Source organism: Myodes glareolus, chromosome 3 (assembly GCF_982192425.1).
Source record: "Myodes glareolus chromosome 3, mMyoGla1.1, whole genome shotgun sequence".
Classification (NCBI taxonomy): Eukaryota; Metazoa; Chordata; class Mammalia; order Rodentia; family Cricetidae; genus Myodes; species Myodes glareolus.
In genome coordinates, this window is record NC_142028.1 from 50,714,267 (window position 1) to 50,736,373 (window position 22,107).

General features: G+C 48.8%; 1 pseudogene; it reads left to right on the plus strand.

Annotated features, from left to right (window-relative positions):
• The first annotated feature begins 520 nt into the window (after nucleotides 1-520).
• Nucleotides 521-1,406, plus strand: LOC125403140 (developmental pluripotency-associated protein 2 pseudogene; annotated as a pseudogene).
• Nucleotides 1,407-22,107: the final 20,701 nt, after the last annotated feature.

Here is a 22,107-nt window from a genome sequence, read left to right on the forward strand (position 1 = left end):
AACCACTGAGCCATCAATCCAGCCTCCCAAAGAGCGGCTTTGATGAATGACGGCCCTTATAGTCATGCATCTGCCGGCTGCCAGGACCGGTGGATCACAGATGCAGCTTCCAGTCACTGTCACTGTGTTTGCCTCTAACATTCTCATCTCCCTGTATAGGAATCTCAGGGTGTCAGACCCAAATCCAGGCAGGCTCCTGAGGCTAATCTATCTTGATCTTAAACTCAAGTATGCTTAGTGTTTCCAATTGTACCCCCTGAGTTTTTATGTTCCTCTCAAGTTCATGTGTTGAAACCTGAACCCCAGTGTGATGGGGCTTGGAGACAGGGTCTTTGAGAGATAATTAGAATTAGACAAGGTGGTGGGGGTTCTGCTCCCCATCATGGAATTAATAACTTTATCAGAAGAAAAGAAGGAGGGATCTGGTAATATTCCCTTATAATCCTAGCACTTAGAAGGTAGAGTGAGCTCCAGGTATCCTTATCCTTGCTGCTTTTGTCTTCTCTGAAGCCTGTTGAAAATGTCACTCTCCAGCCTGGACACTTACGACAAGGGAGAATTTAATGAAGAAGAAATCATTTTAACGCTGGTCCCAGCTACTGAGGCACTCACCATAGACATTGCCTGTAACAAAATCAGTGTTTCTTCAGCCATGGACCTCAAGTCACCAGTTCCCCCGATGCCAGCTTCTCAAGACACCAACTCCTTAGAATCCAATTCCCACCGCCCCTGCCACCATCCTGCCATGCCTCCTATTAATGAGGTGTCCCGGAACACTCTTTGTGAATGATGTCACTGCCATATCTTGAGTATGGATGGCAAGAAAGCTGAAGTCTACTTGAGACTCCAGAAAAACTCATATTCAAAACAAAAATGTCATATTCCCCCAAACATCTCTTGAGGCCAAAATGAAGCCAGTTCCCAAGAAACCCAAAATAGTCATCAAAGAACCCAGGCCTCGAAGCTTCAAGAGGAAGAGAGGAGGACGTTAGAGTTGAAGCTATAACTTCAGAAAGGGAATCCGTTTTTGCAGCCTGGGGAAGAATTGCTGTGAGAGTTGCTCAGCCTAGGGCTGTGAATTGCCAGCCTCTTCCCTCGAATGTCAAGGCCTTTCAGCCACCAATCACTGGATGCAGGTAGTGCACCCTCCATGGTAGACAGCTCCCTGCAGACAAGGCAGTCTGGGTTTGCCTGCAGATGCATGCTGGTCATACCTGGGTTCCAGACAGTCCCCAAAGGATGGTACTTCTCTTTCTATTACCTGTGTGCTCCCATCCCCAGGAGTGGAAGAGAATATGCTATGTCATGAATGCCTCCACAGCAATAGGAAGATGAGGAGAAACTTTGAAAGAGATAAATGCTCTAAAAGGAAATACAAAACGCTACCTCCAAATCTGCCACCTTAGACTGACAAGGTTTCCTGAGGTGAATGTACGAGTCCTATAATGGCTAAAGAACTGGACATCCATCCCTGCGTTGGACTTGCTCAATGTTATTTTGTTCATGAGGTCCAGAGAGCGATTTTGTTCACAGGGTCCAGAGAACAATTGGAGTGGAAAGATGTCTTATAACAAAATAAAATTTCTATCTTTAAAAAAAAGAAGAAGAAGAAGGTAGAGGCAAGACATCAGAAATTCAAGGTCAGCTTCAAATACATAAGACCCTCATCTCAAAACACGAATGGGAGAGAGAGAAAGGAGGGAAAAGGGAAGGAAGGAAGGAAGGAAGGGAGAGAGAGAGGTAGGGAGGGAGGAAAGAAAGAAAGGAGGGAGGGAGAGAGGGAGGGAGGGAGGAAGGAAAGAAGGGAGAGAGGTAGGGAGGGAGGAAGGAAAAAAGGGAGGGAGGGAGAAAGGGAGGGAGGAAGGGAGGGAGGGAGGGAGGGAGGGAGGGAGGGAGGGAGGGAGGGAGGGAAGGAAGGAAGAGTGAAAAGAAAAAGAACTACAGGAGCTCAGATTGGTAGGCGAATGCTAAGCAGAATGAGAGCGAGGATGGTGAGTTCAGCCTGGGTTACACCTCAGCTGCACAGCTTATCGGCTCTAATACAGCCCTGGGTTTCATCCCCAGCGTCATGTAAATCAGGTATAAATACGGCAGTACCTGCAGAAATCCCAGCACTTAATAGGCAGATGCAGGAGTCCAAGGTCGTCCTTAACTGCGCAGTGAACACGAGACTGAAGAAGATAGAGACCAGTGTTTTCATTCTGCTCACCGTGTGAGGACAGCCGGCACCCACCAACAAGCCCAGGAGAGAGCTCTACCCAAGGAAAGCTGGCTGGCATTTTGATCTCGGGTGTCCAGTGCTTTGAGGCTAAGTGTCTGCTCTTTGTGTCACTCGGTTTGTGAAGCTGGGACAGTAGAAATATCTCTGGGTGTGAGGGCCGCAGAGACCCTCTCCTCCAGCCCTGTGGACCAGATGCTAGCTGAGCCTTTCACAGGAATAACTCCATCCATTCAAGGATGTCCAAAATCAAGATGCCAGTCAGTTTGGCTTCCTGGCAAGCGCTCTTGTTCTGGTTTGCTGATGGCCACCTTCTCACCATATTTTCCCATAGTGGACAAAAAGACAAGGAAAGAAAGCCAGAAGGTCCTTTAAAAGTGCCACTTTGATAACCCCCCCTTTATCCATTTTTTTAGAAACCCTACACAACTTTGCTTATAGCTCATTGGCCAGAGACTGCAGCTGTGGCCAGACCTAGCCACAGGGGCAGCTGCTCAGGGCAGTCTGTTCCTCAGGTTCCCACAGCCATTAGTACTGCCTGGCTCAAAAAAGGAAGGAGCAGTGACTTCTAGATGGGGGTCTCCTCCATGGTACCGCTTTTATCATTTTATCAGTGAGGAAACCCAGGCTCTCTGAGAGTCAGGGGCTCAGGCATCTTACCCAAGATGACATCAAGGGTAAAGACTTGGCCAGCGCTCGGGTGGGGTCTGCTGATTCTGGCATGCATTTTCCTGGCAGGTTTGCTGAGAGGAAAGGCCGGGACTGAAGGAAGCAGGAACACGTTGAACACTGAACTATCCTGCCTGTTGTTTTCCTTGCCTGGTGAGTGAGTCCAGGATCGTGTGGAGCCAAGTACCACCGAGCTACTCCGGGCCATGGCGGGGTCTCAGGAGTGGCCCCTGAATGAACGAAGCAGGCAGGTGAATGAGTGTGCTTGGGTGTGGCTGTGCACCTTGGAAACAAGCCAAGGGATGCTTCCCAGACAGTCTCTGCCCTCAGCCGACTGACCATTGAAGCCGGTTCTCCAGGCATAATGTTTCCCCGAGATAAGTACATATAACCATCCACGGGTCCCCATGGGAATCTCATTTTTTATTTCTAGTAAATTTTCCAAATACCCTTTTAATCCACTAGAGCATGGCGGGACACACCTGTAATCCTAGCACACCGGAGGCAAAGGCAGGAGGATCCCAAATTCAAGGACAACCTGGGCTAAATAGCAAGGCCAGGTGTCCTAGGTGTTGCCCCCCACAAAAAAATTAGAGTCTTCCCCCCTCTTTTCCCGATTGACCTCTCACAGGCTCTGAGTAAATTATGCTAATATTGGAGTGTCTCTAACTTGGCCTCTCTGAGAGATAAATCTTTTTCAAAAGCGAAATCAAGTTCTAATTCTCTGTCTGTTTGACCTTTTCCCTTCCAAGCCCGTGGAGGCTGTTCTGAGAGTGGAAGCTGGGGAATGTGTCACACACTGAGCTTCACGCCTGGGTGGAGTTGCTCAGCAGGACTTTCAATTAGAAGTAAATACTAGGAGACAGGGCTGCCAGGGCTCTGCCCTGGGAAAGAGCAACCCTGGCCTTGGGGCTGTGATACTCTGCCCACCACTCTGAGCTTTCCCTACTTTGCTTTATGTCTCCTGAGTGGTTCTAATGTACCAGGCTTAACCTTTAAGAACTCCCCCCTGCTGGTTATGCAGGGTGCCCTGTCTGTCACCCAGGGCTTTGAAGATGTCACCAGCTTGGAATCATCTATAGGGGTCAGGAAGTGTCTTCTCTCCCCGTTTGGAGGTTCTGAACTGAATTCTCCAGGGGAACATTAGACCCTCTTAGAACCAAGCACTACTGTCTATGGTTTTCCTCCCTCTGTGATTATATTATAGTTCCTTTCGGAAGAAGAGTGTGTGGGAACACGTCTCTCCCCTGACCACCACGCTCTGAGGCACAGATGAAGTGGTTGAGGATGGCCAACTGAAGTTGAAGCTTCTACAAGGCCATACGACCTGGACTTTGTAGAGTCAGAATGCTGCACACTGGAGCCAAATTATCTTGAGCTATTTTTAGTCCGGTTGATGGTCACTCATTGCCCCACCCTTGTGTCCAACTTAACAGCTGTGACTATCAAATCCTTTTGTACCAGACTTTCTTTTAGACCACCAACCAGCTCCCCAATCATGACACAGAGACTTCCTATTAGTTATGAATGCTCAGCCTGGCTTAGCCTCATTTCTGGCTAGCTCTTTTAACTTAATCTGTTTCTCTTTATCTACCTTTGGCCTCAGGGCTTTTTACTTTTTCTTTCTGTGACTCTTACTTTCCTGCTGTCTCTATACGTCTGGCTGGCAGCTGTCTGGCTTCTGGTCCTGGACCTCTCCCTTGTTCTGGCCTCTTTTCTCATTCTCCCCTGTCTCAAGCCTAGATTTCTCCTCCTACCTATTCTCTCTGCCTGCAAGCTCCACCTAACCTCTCTCTGCCTGGCTATTGACCATTTAACTCTTTATTAGACCAATCAGGTGCCTTAGGCAGGCAAAGTGAAACAAACACAACACACATCTACATAACTAAATACACATCCTTACATCGTCAAACAAATGCAGCATAAATAAATGCAACACATTTTTATGCAGTTAAAGTAATATTCCACAGCCTAAGCAAATATAATACATCTTTGCATGGTTAAATAGTCTACAACAGCCTTTAAAATAAATTCTTCACAGACCGCTAGCATCTATCAATCCACATGCGAAGGATGTCATCAGATAGCATTTGAAACCTATGGCATAGTTACAACTCATCCGCTATAGCCTACCTATGGTCCCCTTGACGGATTTTCTAAGAGCCTTGATTTATAATTCCCTCTTTTCTCTAGCTAAAACAGTTCCACATAACCACTTTCACAATAAAATGTGTCCTTCGGAGCAGCTCGAATCTGTGTTCCTAGGCCATGGTCACTTTCACATAAACAGTCTCTTGTTCCCTCTGAGGTGACGACTCCGTTTGCACCAATGGGATCATGCATGTCCTGAGAGGGATGTCTCCCTGTGTCATTTCTCCCCATCTTCACACCTCAGGGGATGCACCTGGTGTCACATGGGGAAGTATCTCACTGTGTTGCTGCTGCCTAACCTGAGTTGAAGTTGGAGGAGGATCTGCACCTGTTAGCATTCTCCTGCACTGCTTGGCTGCACCTGGGACAACCTTCAAAGCATTATAGGATGGGAGCCCAGGCTGTCTCCACTCACCTTTAACTCCTGGAATGACCGCCCATTCCCCCCCCCCCCCCCCCCGTGTTTGACCTAGCTTCCTATTCACTATCTTGAAGATCCTTTTGGGGATGTACATATAGACCTGGTAATGATTTGAATGAGAATGACCTCCATAGGCTCATATAGCTAAATGTTCTGTCCCTAGTTGATGGAACTGTTTGCGAAGGATTAGGAGGTGTGGCTTTGTTGGAAGAGGTGTGTTACTGGGGGTGGGCTTTGAGGTTTTAAAAGCCCACACCATTCCAATTAGCTGTTTTTGCCTAGTGTTGGCGGATCAGATGTGAGCTCTCAGCTACTGTTCTAGCTCCCTGCCTGCCTGCCTGCCTGCCTGCCCGCGGCCTGCCACGCTCCCTGCCATGATGATCAGAGACTCACCCTCTGGAACAGTGAGCCCCAAATTAAATGCTTTTTATAAGTTGCTGGGTCATGGTGTTTTGTCACAGCGATAGAAAAGTAGCTAAGACAGACAGTTCACCAACCCAGAGGTCAAGAATGACAAAAAGATGGTGGCAGAGGCTCAGAGCACAAACTCCCCTGCCTTGATGTAACCACCAGATATTTCTGCTAGTGTATTTGAAAAAAAGCACTTTCTTTACCAGCTCTGTCCTATCCCATGATGTTTGGAAGAGCCTGAATCTGTGTTCCCTGGCCACGGTCACTCGCACTGGGATCCAGAATGAACCATCTCTGACTGCATTTGAGGTGAGAGCTATGGGGTTTTTATTATTTGCATCGATAATAACAACCCACTGTGAATTTGTTGGCCTGAGCAAGCACCGCCTCTTAGTTTACTTTCGCGGTGAGCCATTTAAGAGGCCTCGGCTATGCACTTTTTCTGGTGTGGCTGGCAACCCTTGGGCGTGGTCACATACTTGCTTGATCTATGGTGATCTCAACTCTGATGGCAGAAACTATGTGGGCTCTTGTCGCTCTGCACGCCAGCCTGGTGGCTCACACAGGAGTGGACTGCTTCCAGACACCAGAAGGGAAAAGCACAGCCTTCCCCTTGAGGCCTAAGCTCAGAATTGGCTTGCGGTCATTTTCTCTGTGTTCTGATGTCAAAGCTAGCCCTGTTCCTAGGCATAGAGGAGGATTTGACTCATGGTGGGACAAGCTGCAACGGGCATCAGCCACCTTCACAATTGATGACGTGGAGCCATTTTCCAAATCCACTTAGGGCATCCTTGGAGGAGGAGCCTCTCGGATCACTATAGCATCAGTGTGGATATCCTTCCCCAGGCTCAGTCAGGAGCATTGCTTTTTTCTGTTTTTGAGACAGAGTTCACTTCATAGCACAAATGTAGCCAGCCTCAAACTTAAGCCCCTCTTGTCTCAGAGTTCCTAGAGCTGGGACACAGGTATGCATTCCCATGCCTGGCAACCTTAGATCTGCAGAGTGTGTTGAGATTTTTGAATGATGCTGTCTCAGCTCCCTGGTCTGGAGAAGGAAGTGGTAGGCAATTATCCTTGGTCTAGGCTTAACATGGTCTAGACTTGGCATGGTCTAGACTTGAAAAGCAAGTTTTTGGGTTTCAAACATCTGCATTCATTTTTTAATTAAAAAAAATTGTGTGTGTGTGTGTGTGTGTGTGTGTGTGTGTGTAAAAGAGAGAGAGACAGACAGACAGATGAGGAGAGAAAGAGAGAGAGTCTTGTGTGTGTGCAGGCCAGAAGAGGGTATCAGAGTCCTTAGAATTGGAATTAATGTGGGTCACCCAATGTTGGGTTCTGGGCGTTGAACTCTGATCCTCTAGAGCAGCCAGTGCTCTTAACCATACAGCCATCTCTCCAGTCCCAAAGCTCTGTGTTCTAATTGAGAACCCAGTTCCCGTTTGCAAGGTATGCGGCTTTGAGGTTTTCCTAAGAAGGCACGAAACAAAGCAAAGCATATCCGTCCGCTGCCCTGCCTGCAAAGGGTAAAATTCTCACCCTTGGTGATTCATTCCTCTGGTTAAATAAATTACTGTGTTCCTGCTGATCGGCACTTCGTGTGAAATGGTTTATTGGGTCCTTCTGTGTGTATCGAGTTGATCCCTAGGCACAGGAAAGTGTGGGTTTTGTGGAAAGCTTTGGAGGTAGGGGAAGATAAAGTGCGTGTGGAAAGAGCAGAGGTGACAGGCTGGGCTGGCCAGAGCCAGAAGGAAGAGGGGAGGAATGAGCAGGATTGGGTTGGATAAAAGGGAAGGTCACCTTATTGGGTGGTGAGAGTCAAACCAAAAGCTTAGTGACCTGTGGCTCAGGATCTGTGTCTGGCACAGGGTGGGGAGGGAGGATAGGGTGCTTTCTGGCTCCCCCGACTATGCTGCTCACAGACCCCTCCCACACACACGCTGAAGAAATATTCACAGCACCGGCGACCTCTGCATCTCAGTCTTGGGGAGTGGAAATTTATCCAACCCCCCCTGGACCATGGACTTTCAGTGTCTTGGAACCTGCTCTGCCCCGAAAGTGGACAAGAGTAGGTTACTCGCCATGTTGTCCCTCTTTAAGCCAATAGCATGTCTGCTCCATGGTATGGTTAAGGGGAAGGTTTTTAATAATAGATATGAGAGAAAGAGAACAGCCAGAGGTATTGTCTGGGGTTTCTGTCCTGCCTGGTTCCCGCAGTCGTTAAGTCCCAAAGAAATCACACAGAGGCCTACATTAATTATAAACTGATTGGCCTACTATCTCAGGCTTCTTATTAACTCTTATAATTTATATTAGCCCATAATTCTTGTCTGTGTTAGCCACGTGGCTTGGTACCATTGTCGGCGAGGCAGTCACATCTTGCTTGCTCTGTGTCTGGCTTCCTCTCTGTCTAGGTCACGACTGCAGACTCAAACTTACCTCTTCCCAGAATTCTTGTTGCCATGCCTCTACTTCCTGCCTGGTAGCCATTGCCCTGCCTCTACTTCCTGCCTGGCTACTGGCCAATCAGCATTTTATTAAAAATAATACAAGTGACAGGATACAAGACCATTGTCCCACAACACTTGGGCATCTAGAAGAGTCCTGAGCAGAGAGAGAAAGTAATAGACTGAGCATGGCCGGCAGACTGGACCTGGTCATGAGAGAACCAGGAGATCAGAGTGAGGTAGAGAGAGGGAGACTGAGAGGAAGACAAAGACAGCGAGAGCAAAAGAACATGCCGAGGAGGGGAGCGTGGCTGAAAGAGCGGGGTTATAAGGAGAATGAGCAGCTGCCTGGAGGGAAGCCAGTGAGCTGGAGAAGCTTATCGGGGAGGGGAGGGGAAGGACTAGAATGTTAGCATGGGCTCTGAAATGGGTAGCGGGCACTTGGGATACTGAGAGAGCCTGGAGGCCAGCATGCACTTGGGTGTGCTAATAGGTACCTCACACAGCCTTGTGTCCCTTCTGCCAGTGATACAGGAAAAGGTCCCTTTTGGTAGAGGGAACCCACTTCACCATTCCTGAGGAATTCTGGCTTTTGTAAAACGACCAGAATTTGGGGGAAGGGAGTTTCCTTTGGACCTGACAGCCCTGTCTAGCACGGTCTGCCACACGTTCCCAAAGGAGAGTACCATTCTGCCAGGAGGCTTTGGTGGCTAGGTTGAGCTTGCCCTAAGCTGCAGGCCTGCTGGGAGCAAAAAAGACACAGAATCCTGAGCTGTTAGTATAGGAACAGGACACACTGAGGGGCGGTGGGAGCTTGTCTGGTGACCTGGGGGCAAACCTTGCTTTCTCAGGTAACAGGAGGTAGAAGTTTGGCTACAAATCAGCTAACTACACAGAAATGTCCCATAACCCCCTTTAAAATGGTACACACCTACAATTTGAGAGGTTGAGGAGTTCAGTGCTAGCCTGGGCTGCATGAGATCCTGACTACCCACCCACCCCGCCCCCAAAAAAGTTACTTTTGTATCAAAGATAAACTAGTCAGCCCTGCAGCCTTTATTAAAGGGCTTTTGTGTTTTCAAGGGGATTTATCTTAGAGTTCCTTTATCTAGCTTGTGTAATACCCAGGCCACAGTTTTGCTTCTGATAACTGTTGTGGCCTGTCTATCACTTTTATTAAACAACCTGTGCTCACACCTGAGGTGGGGGAGGTGAAGGCTTTGCTGGCCCTGAAAAACTAGCTTGTAGATAGTTCTACTCAGCGGCCTGTGTCTGTCCATCCATCCGTCTGTCAGTGTTCCACGAGTCTATTTCTGATGTGGTACTCATAGCTTCTGTTGAGAGCAGAATCTGTAACTCATTTAAGAAATCTACTCCTCTTGGACGTACGGGTGTGGCTCCATAGGCGCCAGAGAAAATCCCTTTGGGATGAATGTCAGTTGTTTGCAGAGGCGTGGCTGGTAACACTCACCCTCCTGAGACACTGTGGCTGTGACTGTGGCCTGTCCTGCCTCTCTCCTTACTCATGCAGGGCTGTGTCACCTCCTAAATGAACTGTTTTCTTGCCTTCCTTTTCACCCCTCTGTGTGCCTACCCTCATCTCTCCCCCCTCCCCCTTTCCCTTCTGTCCCAAATCCTTCCATTCAGCCCTCCTTCCCTTCCTCTCCCTCCCCCAACCCCTTTCCATGGGGGAATCATAGTAGGATGGGCTCTAGCCGCACTGATGTTGGGACCCTAGAGGACTTACTTAAACTTTTAGGATCTGTGTCTCTACTTAGAAACTGGAGAAGTTAACTATACACAAAAAGTCAAAAATATTAGGGTTTTCTTTTAAACTGCAGACAATATAAACCCACAGATCTTAAAAGTACTTATGAATATGGAATTTCATTTGTAAAGGTATCCTAAATAAAGGTTAAGTTTAAAAGCATACCAAAAAAAAGTGGAGAAGTGCTGGGGTCACCTCATGAGGCATTGGTGAGGACTGAATGAATTTGTTAATACCTGTGCGGTAGTTAAGAGGGTATTTAGCCCAGCACAACCTTTTTTGTTGTTTTTGTTGTTGTTTGTCTGTGCTGCCGCTGCCCGGCTCCAGAGTACCCTTTTAAAACTTGCTTAGGGCTGGGCAGTGAAGAGGCACGCCTTTTGTCCCAGCACTCGGGAGGCAGAGGCGGGCAGATCTCTGTGAGTTCAAAGCCAGCCTGGTCTACAGGAGTTAGTAGGGCTGGAGAGAGAACTGAATGGTTGAGAGAACCTGCTTGGCAGCTCACAACCCTCTGTAATCCCAGATCTGATATCTGCCCTCTGTGGGCCCTGCATAAATAGGTAAAGAAATGAATCTTTAAGCCAAAAAACAATAGAAACAAAAACAACAACAAAACAAACAAACCCATATTTGCCCTTACCATGAATTCATTTGAGAGTAAACAAAGCCTCTCCCTGCCTCCCCTCCACCACCCCCACCACCCCAACGCCCCACCAATGCAAGTCCGGGAGCCAGGGTGGACAAGGTTCTGAGTGTCCAGGGAGAGAGACAGCTGAGACAGCATCTGGTCACCTGCCTCCAGGTGGAAGCCACAGGGTCAATCTCTTTCTTTTGGTATTGAATAAAGAACTCTGAGTTAGTGTAACATGAGGGGGCCTGTTTGTTGAGGGTTTTCTGTCCTGCCCAGTTCCCCCAACTGTTTAACCCCAAAGAAAAATCAATCACACAGGAGATTGTCCTGTCCCACCCGGCCCCCAAGCTGTTTAGTCCCAGAGAAAAATCACACATGAGATCTCTATAAGTTATAAAGCTGATTGGCCCGTTAGGTCAGGCTTCTTACTGGCTAACTCTCACATCTTGATTAACTCTTTTTTTTGATCTATTTTAGCCATGTGGCTCAGTACCTTTTTCAGTGGGGCAGATCACATCCTGCTGCTTCGGTGATCTGGGCAGGAGTGGGAGGAATCAACTTCCTCCTCCCCAGAATTCTCCTGCTCTCCTTGCATCATTTCCACTTCCTGTCTGGTTTTCCCACCTACACCTTCTGCCTGGCCAATCAGCGTTTTATTTAAAACATGATTGACAGAATACAGACAATTCTCCTGCAAGTTAGGCAGAAAGGGGGCATTCCCCGGAAGCTGCTGTGACCTAGGGTAGACTGTGCTGTCTACTCCTAAGATATAGAGCAAAGGAGAGTAGAGCCAGGCTTCTGGCGGCCAAAGATCAGGACCTGTATCTTGGCCACGCAGGTGTTACAAGATGAGAGATGTGGGTGGAACAGGTGTCAGCATGGTCTGGGCTCTGGGCGGGTGTCTGTGGAAGACCTGGTCATGTGGCATGGACAGGGAGGACCTGGGAGGGGCATCAGGTAGGTTCAGGGTATTGGTGGGCCACAGGCCTCACTACCAGCTACCTGCCTTCTCTGTAGCAATGCCAATGCTGGGCTCAGAGTCTGGGCGCCAGAGCCTGACTGCAGGCCTTCCACACCACCAGCAAGCCCTGCCACTTAGATCCTTTGGAGATGCCACAGCCCTTCCTCCATTATTTTCAGTGTGCCTGGTGCTCTGTTGGCCCAATTGGTGACTTAGCTCCGTGTCTTTGAGTCCTGTTGTGGGAGTAACTTCCGCTGCCTCAACCAATAGTCGCTGAAATACGAGCCCACAGTGCAGCGGGGAGCGACTTCCGCTCCGTCAGCCAATAGCTGCTGAAATACCAGCCCACTGGGGCGTGGTATATTTCTCTTTTAAAAAGAGAAGCATATCCGGATCAGGCCCTCTTGGTTCCGGCTCTTGGTTCCGGTGCTTGCTCCTGGCTCCTGCTCCCGGCTCCTGCGACTAGGCTCCCTTCCTGACAGTTTATGGTGTATGTAAGTTTTACCCCCAAAAATAAATAACCCCTTAAAACATAACTGGTGTGGGATTGATTCGCCGATAGAGTTCAAATGCTGTTTGCTATGGTTCAGACCAAAGGAGCATGTCTGGGTCATGGTGAATCTCAAGGTTCATCATTGCAGGAGCTGGGTCTGCGGAGGGCACTTGCCTTGGGGAAGCTAGGTACTGTGTTATAAGGAAGCTGGGGCTTATAGAAAAAAGTATGTGCTGACTTTCAACTGTTAGCCTCCACCAGGCTCTCAGACAGGACTCACCTGGTGTCCAAGAGAGGTCGTCTAGAGTACAAGAGTGCGATTAGAAGCATAGGGAATAGCTTAGCAACCCAGGACTCTTCCTGACTTGGGTCATGCACACACTCCTCATTGAACAATATACCTAGCAACCTGTTAGCAGCCTAGGACTCCTATTTGCTCCAAGTCACAGTATATCTGCTTTAAATGATGGAAATAGTTAATTCTCCTTAGAAGTCTTGTGATGGAGCCCCCCTTCTATTCAGACATACCCTGGAATATAATCCAGAAACTGAGGGCAAGGGATTTGGGGTGCATATATAATAAAGCAAAACTCTATCTTCAAGTAAACTTTCAGGGAGAGTTCCCTATTTACCATCTTATGCCTATGTGTGATTGGATGTGCATATAATTAAAATCAGATGTGATATGGGGAGGGGCATGTCCAGTAGAGGAGTGATTATATGATTTATTCTGTCAGTCAAAATAGAGAGCCACCCAGACTCCACCCCTTGGTAGCTAACTCCTCCCTCTCTTGAACACTACAAAAGGTTCAAGAAAGAAGTGCCAGCAGTAATCAGGACCCCTGAACTCCCTCACTCATGTGGTCCACTGTCAGTCTGTACTGAGTTTGCTTTAAATAAAATTTCCTTGCTACTTTTAAAAATCTGTGCAGCTTTTACTGTGCTCTGACCAAAATACCAAGAACCAGGAAACACTGGGTCCAGACAGTGACCCCCCAACCACCGACTACCAGCGACACAAGCTCAGAGTGAGCGCTAGGGGCAGTAAGTCTCTGTCATTGTCCCCAAAGGTGTGTCCGCCAAGCGGCAGGTACTTCACCACAAGAAGGCTTCCCCAGGCTTGGCTTCTGTCATTACTTCTCTATGACTGTGTAAGGCACCATGACCAAGGCAACTTAGAGAAAAAAAAGCTGTATTTGGAACTTACAGTTTTCAGAGCCCATGACAATCATGGGGGTGGTGGTGGTAGCGCAACAGCAGGCAGGCGCGGTGCTGGAGCAGTAGCTGCGAGCCCTTATCTTCATCCATATGCACGAGTGTAGTGAGGAGCTGCGGGCAGGCCTGCTTTCATCCCGCCCGGCTCCTGCACGGCTAGCTTAGCCCCGGAAATAACAACACACAAATTGTATTCTTTTAAACACTGCCTGACCCATTATCTCTAGAGAGTTAGTTACTGGCTAACTCTCACATCTTGATTAACCCATTTCTAATAATCTGTGTAGCACTATGAGGTGGTGGCTTACCGGGAGAGATTCAGCATGTCTGACCTGGTGGCTGGCTCCACGGTGTCTGCCTCACTGCCCTCTTCCCAGCATTCTGTTCCGTTTACTCCGCCTACCTAATTTTCTGTCCTATCAGAGGGCCAAGGCAGTCTCTTCATTAACCAATGAAAATAACACATAACAGAAGGCCCATCTACATCACACGAGGCAAAGAGGACACTAACTGGAAATGACGTGGGCTTTTGAAGCATTAAAGTACAACCCAAGTGAAACTCCTCCTCCAACAAGACCACCCTTTCATAATTCTCTCTCAACAGTTCCACCAATGATAGACCAGGCTTTCAAATACATGAACCTATTGGGTACCATTCTCATTCAAACCACCACATTTTATTGGCTAGTGACACAGACCCTGACACATTGGCAAGACCCAGGTGATCCTGGCACTACTGTACCCCCAGATCATCCCTAGCCACAGAGGGTTGCTGGGTGTAGAGCAGAGAACATGAAGTAGGGGGCTGGTATGTAAAGTTGAGCCCGGCAGGTGGCAGGGCCTGAGACCCACGCAGGAGTCATGGCCCAATCTGCCAAGCACCTGTGTGCACCGAGCATGGAGTGCTGGGCATCAAACCAGAACAGGCTTTCAGCAAAGCCTTAGGGTGTCAGAGAAGGGTGGCTGGGAAGGCAGGTCCAGGCAGAGGGGACTAGGCAAACTGGTGGGGAGACAGTTCCTCATTTCTGGGGACTCGTCTCAGGGCAGAGAGAGCTCAGAATGCAGAATTCAGCGTCACCCAATCAACCTCAGGTCTGCACACCATTGAATGTCACCATCACAAAAGAAAAAGACTCCCCAAATGCCGCAGATAAGAAGAGACAGCGCAAGTACTCACCCAATTATGTCCTGACCCGGACTGGCCCTCATTGGGAATGACACCACACCCCAGGATGTCACTGAGTCCGGGGGCAGCCTCTGGATGTGGACTGTGTATTATGCTCTAGTGGTGCACTGTATGTGGGTCTAGCTTCTCTCGTATAAGAAAACATCCTTTGCTGAAATTCACAAGGAGCTATGAGCCACAAAGTGCTCTGACATCCATGGTGACCCACTAAATGTTTTTGGTAAAAGCGGTCTTTGTTTAGACACCAGTAAAGTAAAGATGGCAGAATGTGAATTGGTGAGTCTGGGTAACGGACAGCCTTATGATTCTTCTCTGTGGCTAAAATTATTTCATAAATATTTAATGAAAAGGGTTTTTTTTTTTATTAACAGAAATGAGAAAGTGTAACCCAAGAGGCAGGAAGGGGAGAAAGGGGAATCTAGAATTTTCTGTTTTATTGGAAGGGACATGGAGTTGCAGAAAGGCTAAGTGGTCAGGCAAAGGTCAGTGAGCACCGTGGCCTTCGTGCCCCTGACTATGGCTATTCAAGTCGGTGGAGCTCCTGGCACGGAAGGCAAGCTGATGGATGGCCCAGAAGGCTGTGTCCCCGGAGCCCTGGAGATCTCAGGCTGCCTTTAATGTGAGCCATGCTGCGAGGTCCTGAACATGCCCCTTGTGTTTGGAAAGGTTGATAGCATCTTGGGGACTTGTTCCCACCATGCGCAGAGGCTGTAAAGTTTCAATTGTGCGACTTGTCAGGCCCAAGTGTCTTTTCTGAAGTGCCATAAAAAGGCTCCATCTGACGTCTGACATCAAACAAGCCTGCACTAGTGATCTGTGAATGTCTGGGAGAGAAAGGCTACTGTTGCTTAGATGGGATGTTAGACACAAATCTTTCTCCTTCTGAGAGAGACTAACACATTAAAATCAGGGAAATGGTGGCATCTGTGGGACCTACACATACAGAAGGGCGGTAGAGCATTTGCTTAGCATGCATGAGGCCCTAGATTCTATTCCCAGTGTATGGAGATGGGGTGGCGGGGCCTTCAGGGTGTCATGTATGATGGCATGTACCTGTCGTCCCAGCACTCGGAAGGTTGAGACAGGAGGATTGCCATTCCAAGGCCAGCCTGAGCTCCATAGGTGGAACCACTTCGGAAACTGATTGACAGAACCTTAAAAAGCTGAACTCAGTGGAGAAAGTACATCTACACTCGAACACTTCATCTCAGAGAAATGAGTGCTCGTGTCCCCACAAGTGCAGACTTGATATTCACAGATGCTTTAGGAATAGCCTCAAACCAGAAGCGACCACGTACCTGTCAACCTAGAACGGATGGATGCATACATAAGCCAACACAGAGTACTCCTGAGCAATGGAAAAAAAAGCACAAAAACTCTAAAAATCAGCGAGTAGCAGTGAGAACCGACAAAACCAGGACTCAGGAGGATTGTTGGTTCAAGTCCAGCCTGGGCTACACAGTGAGCCCTTATCCCAAACGTCAATCAATCAGACTGGATATGGAGGTACACAGTTTGAACCCTAGTATTTAGGAGACAAAGGCAGGAGGATCTCTGTGAGTTCAAGGCCATCCTGGTCTACATAGTTAGTTCTGGGCTAGTTAGGGCTACATGATGAGATCTTCTCTCAACGACAACAACAACAACAATGAACCGATCTTTTACTGAAATACACAGCAGCAGAGATGGATGCCGTGGTCGTAGACACAGAAGAATTTATTTGGTGTGAGCATTGGGATGGCTTATTTTGAAGAACAGGTGGATTGAGTCTGACGAGGGAGGTCTGACAGAGAATACTGGGGTGCTCATGGGATGACTGAGGTGACTGGGGTGCTGGCCACAGCTGTCATCTGGTTGGGTTATGATTATATGAGCGTGATTTGAGCATTAAGCAAGCAGCGTGTGAATTAGACATTAATCGAAAGCTGGAAGAAGCCAGGCAAATGTCCTCTTATGCCCAAGAAGGGGCAGTTCGGCCACGGAGACATGTCCCCACCTCTGCTCTGTCTCCTGGTGTGGGGGCCTCCTGGAGACTGAAGGCTAAGGTAGGGTCTCTAGGCAGGCCTAGGAAGCTACTTCCTTCAGACTCTGCCCAAGCCTCTGCGGTTGGCTTCTGCAGGAAGGCGTGTTCCTCAGGCTTTGGGGCGAGCTGGAGGTGCTTTCTTCAAGACCGAATTGACTCATCGTAGAGGGGAAAAAAGAGAAGTATTTCAGTTCTGTGTTATTTGCCGGGTAACTAGCCTGGTCCAGGTCGGGGAGCCCCTCATGAGTTTGGGGATGCAGGGGCCTTTTGATTGGAGTCTTGACTTGAGCTGGGGCTGTCCAAACCCCAAGCCTACTTGATTCAATTCTAAAATGTGATGTTTGTGTTGAGCAGATGCCAGTCACCAGACACGATGGTGCCACGTAGGGCAGCAAAGGCGGTGCCATGAAAGGAAGAGACAGCAGGGGAGTGACCAGCGTGCCTGGAGGCAAGCTGAGGTGGGGCTGCTATACAGTGGGGCTGAAGTGGAGGAAGAGTGAGGGCGGCATGGGGGGGGGCAGGAAAGAGGAGCAAGAAGCAGCAGATTGGACAGGACGCAGGGGAAGTTATCCCAAGGAGAAGATGTGTGGTGGAGCCCGAACCTCCATACATGTGTGCACTAAAGGGTGTGCACTAACAAGTGTGCACGTGTGTGCGCCCACACACCACCTTGAACCTACATGCCTTGTCTCTGCGCTGCCTGTGTTGAAGAGATTATCTATGTCCCCAATAGAACTGAGTGCAAGTAACTCACCAGGACACAAGAGCTGTCACACAGAGTGAATGGGCTGAGAGCTCTCGCTGGAAGGACACCCAGCACCTTGTGAAGTTACCACTGGGAGGTGAGTAGTAACCGCTCACAAGCCACTCCCCCCCTTCAGCTGACCACAGGCAGGTGTGTGCTGAGCCCTCAGTGCAAAGCAAAAACAAACAAAAGCCACCCCCTCAGGCTTTAAAGGGAATGAGCTAGTTTGTTCTAGAGCTGGGAACTTGGATTTAGTAGGTCACCCCAAATCCCATCTTCCGGCATGAAAGCAGTTTCATTAAGTTTTCTAATTCTACAGAAGAATGAAAAGCATAAATCAAGGTTTTAAAATACATTGTACTTCAGAGAGGTTGTTAAAGTGAAAGGAGACAGCTTTTCTATAGGAACAAGATGCTCTCCGGTGACATTAGCTTCCCAGCTTAGGGGAAGCAAGTTGTCTGCTAAGTTCGTGAATTCCAGAAACGTTTAGGTCTGTTAGTCACAGGATGTTAATTCAGACACAGAGGGGAGCAAGGAATGGCTCTTCAGGGGGCTAAAGGTAGCCCTCATGAGATAAGTGGATTAGCCCCTGGGCCCAGAACATTCTGACCTCTTCTCTGGACCTGTAGCTTTCCAAACCTTTCCATGGCACGTTAGTCAGCCTGTCAGTCTCCACAGACCCAGCTTCTTTCCAGAAATTCTCCTTGACACGACCAGGAGTCAAAGAGAGCCTAACAAGCCTCTTCCCCCAGCCGTCTGGCCTGGCCACAGGCAGGTATGTGCAGCGCCCTGTGGGGTACCTGGGAGCTGCAAACATGGACGGGCCTCACTTGGAAGCCCCTGGGAAGTCCATAGCCAGGTCTGGCACGGTAGACAGCCATCACTTGTTACACTTTCAGCTTTTACGTATGGGCAGTTGGCACTCCATGATAGAACTCCTGGGCAGGAAGTAGAAAAGCAGGCTGCTGGAGGTGAGGGCGGCGGGAGACAGTCCGCGGAGAGGGGCAGCTTGGGAAACTGTGGAGAAAAGGAAAGCAGAATGTTGGTGACTGAGCGCTTGGGAGCAGTTAAATATTAATAGAGAACAGAAGGCCTGTGGTAGGGAAGAGCAGGGAGGGAGGGTGGGGCCAGAATTTAGAGCCCGCAGGAAGACAGTGAGGTTTGAGCTTTGTGCTCCTCCGCAGAGAAGTGACCTTGCCCTGAAAATCTCCAGGCTGCAGTTATTGTCCTCAGCAGCTAACACAAAAGCCACGCCACTCACTCAAGGGGAAGTCTGTGTGAGAACAAAAGCAAAATGGCCTCAGGGTCTCCAGGGTGGAAGGGAGGGGGAAACCCCTAGACTGGTCAATTATGCCCTCCAAATCTGAGATGGCCTAGACTACACCAGCTGTTAGTATCCAAAAACTGCCTTCTTGGAATTGGGGATGAGCCACTGATAACCTGCCCTGCAGAGCTGGGGCTGGTGGGTCAGGGTTTACACTCCCACCAAGTCAGGTTTCTCTCGTGCTCACAACTCCCCGAAACCTTGCCTAAGAAGAGAGGAGCCAAAGGGGCCATCCCAGCATTGCTATTCCTTTCCTGGCCATCTGCTGTCGCTCTCCAGCTCCTGCTGCGACTCAGATATCGCAAGCTTGATACCCACGGACGTTCATGCTGTTTGAAGGTGGGGCCTTGGAAGGTCATTCGGATTAGAGACGGTTATCAAGGTAGGGCCCCCATTTTGATATCAGTGACTTTCTAAGGAAGGGGGTATGGGGTCCAAGCTGGTATGCTTATTCTGTCCCCATGTGACATTTTCTACCTTGTTATGATATAGCATGCGTGAGGCCTTTACCCAGAGCTGTCTCCAGGTTCTTAGACTACTTCCTGGTCCCCGGAACCATGAGCTCCCAACCCTCTGCTGTTTATGAGCAACCAAGAAAATGGATTAAGACAGCTTCTGGGTCCTCTCTTGTAACTTGGGAAGAGTGGAGGCAACCTTCCTCCTGACTTGAGAAAATTAAGTGAAATTGTATTAATTGAATACCAGCAAGGAAACTGATCCACAGGGGACACTCAGCTAATGAAGACTAAGGTTAATATCATGCTTGCAGTGCTGGGAGTGTAGCTCAGTGGTAGAGGGCTTGCCTGGCGTATATGGAGCCCTGAGTTCAATTCCCAGCACTATAAAAACTTAAAAATATTGTGCTTGCTTCAGTTAACGTGCCTTACCCCAAGCCTGCCTTTGGGGCAGTAGATACAGAATGAATGAGGTTTTCGTGTCAAGCATCTAACGATGAGGTCATCCTGCCCGGTGTGCACGCTCAGCCCCATACTCTCTGGCAGCCAGTGATATTAATTAATAGCTAGCATTTCTTGCGATCTCACCAGGCTGCAAATGAGTTTTCTCCTCTAACCCTCATAAAGCCCCTGGGTGCCGGAACATTTCACATTTGAGGAAATGGAGGCTCAGGGCCAGTAATGTGCCCAAGCTAAGAAGCCAGGAAGGGCACAGGCTGCAAACAGAACATTCCAGAATGTGTTTCACTACATTACGGCTGGCCCTGCCTCCCGAGGAGCAGGTCCCTAGCAAGGAGCAGGATGAAAACCTGCATCATGGCCCATGCTTCAGCATCTCACATGAACCTCCCCAAGTCTTCTCTCAGGCGATGCCATTAGCAAAATGGGGTCCTTTCCTTCTCCTGCTAAATCTCAGTGTGAAGGAAGAAGAAAGAAAGAAAAGAAGGAAGGAAGGAAGGAAGGAAGGAAGGAAGGAAGGAAGGAAGGAAGGAAGGGAGGAAGGAAACCTTGTTCCATGGTTTTAGCCGGCTCTGGAATTCACACAAAAGGAGATCAGTGAGGACAGGCCCGGCCTCCTCCCCCCACTTCTGTACTTACCACAGCACTGGAGCACAGCAAATGCTCAATAAATATTTATCAATATTTGATTGGCTGGGTGCAGGCCCCACTTCACACAGTCACTAGGGCCCCGCGTCTGTCGGGGGCTGTGATAATGCTGGGTCTCTAATTTTTCTAAAAACAGGAAAACAACCAAAGGAAGTGGAAACTACGCAGTTGTGAACCAGGCTATCCTACTGATACAGTCATAAGATGCAAACGTGTTCAGCAGTGAAGTGGCTCATGGGAATTCTAACCGTTCTGAACGAGAGAGGGGATTACATGGAGAAGCCTAGAGTCTGGGGAGTAATGGACTTAGTCAAAGTCGTTTCCTTCCATCTGTGCTTTAGGATTGCAAGGGGCCCGTGAGAAGACTCGGATAAAATGCTTGTGGGAAAAGCAAGAGCTCCAGGTGTACATGATGGTCCATCTGTGATCTCAGCGCTTGGGAGCCAAGAAGAGGGGATCCCCAGCGCTAACAGGCTAGCTAGGTTAGCCTAACCCGTGAGTTCTGGAGTCAGGGAGAGACCGGGCCTCAGTAAAGGAAGTGGAGAGGGATTGAGAAAGACATCCAGTGTCAGCCTCCACACACACTCTCACATGCGTGCACACATCCACACACACCTATTGTTACTGAACTTGAGGGTCACAACTGTACCCCAAGTCAGGACCAGCCACCAGTGCTCAATAAGCCTCAATAACGAGGAAAGCAGAGAAAGGAGAGTTTACTCAGTGTGGCCACACTGGGATCCTCAAGCCCCTCTTCCAGGTCCTGATGTGAGATGGCCGTTTAAACAGAAGGCCAAAGATTAGCTCATCTAAGCAGTCCCAGCAAGGTGTGGTCCCATCCATCATGGACCTGTTTTTGTCATCCTGTTAGGTGGCCTAACAAGTTGTTAGAATTGTGTGAAATCTCTTTCAGGGAGAGAAGTTTCCCTCCGACTGGGGCCTTCTCCCTCTCGCATCATGAGATTTCTGGGGAAATTCCCATTTCTTTGGGACCCACTGTTTCAATCATCTGAAAGTCAAATTGAGAGACCTAAGTGTCCCTTTAGCATATCTTCCTTTTGGCCACGCCTGCCACAAGAACGATGGGGCTGGAGTGGTGGCTCAGTGGTTAGGAGCACTAACTGCTCTTCCATAAAATCAGAGTTTGATTCTTAGCACCCACATGGTGCTCTCAACCGTCTGTGACTTCACTTTTAGGAAGTCAAATGCCCTCTTCTGGCCTCTGCAGGAACCACATGCATGTGGTACACATACAAGCATGCAGACAAAACACCCATACACATAAAATAAAAACAAATAAGTATTTAAAAAAAAAGAAAAGAAAAAGAACGGAATTGCAAATAACTAAAAAAAAGATGAGTGATCATTCCCAGAGCTTGTGGCACCACCTGTGACTCTTGTGTTGCTGTGGTGACCCAGCAATCCCCATCTTTCATGACCCCAGTCTGCCAAGCACCAAGGGCCTTCCTGGCTGGCTAGACCAGAGGGGGCCCTTGATCATGGACAGCCAATAGAAGGGAGTTCCATGGGACACATGGTTGTTGGGCAGGAGTGACTGTGTCCACAGTATGCTACTAGAGAAGTGGCCTGCTCTCTGAATTATAACCTAAGATAGGAAGAAAGAGTGGGTACAGGGGGCTGGAGAGATAGCTCAGTGGTTAAGAGCACTGACTGCTCTTCCAGAGGACCCAGGTTCAACTCCCAGCTCCCACATGGCAGCTCACAACTGTCTGTAACTCCAGTTGCAGGGGACCTGACACCCATGGGAAAGCACCAATGTATATAAAATGAAAATAAATAAATTTTTAAAAAGAAAGAAAGAAAGAAAGAAAGAGTGGGTACACAGAAAGAAGAGGGGTCAGAGAAGGCAGACTGGCATGGGGCAGAC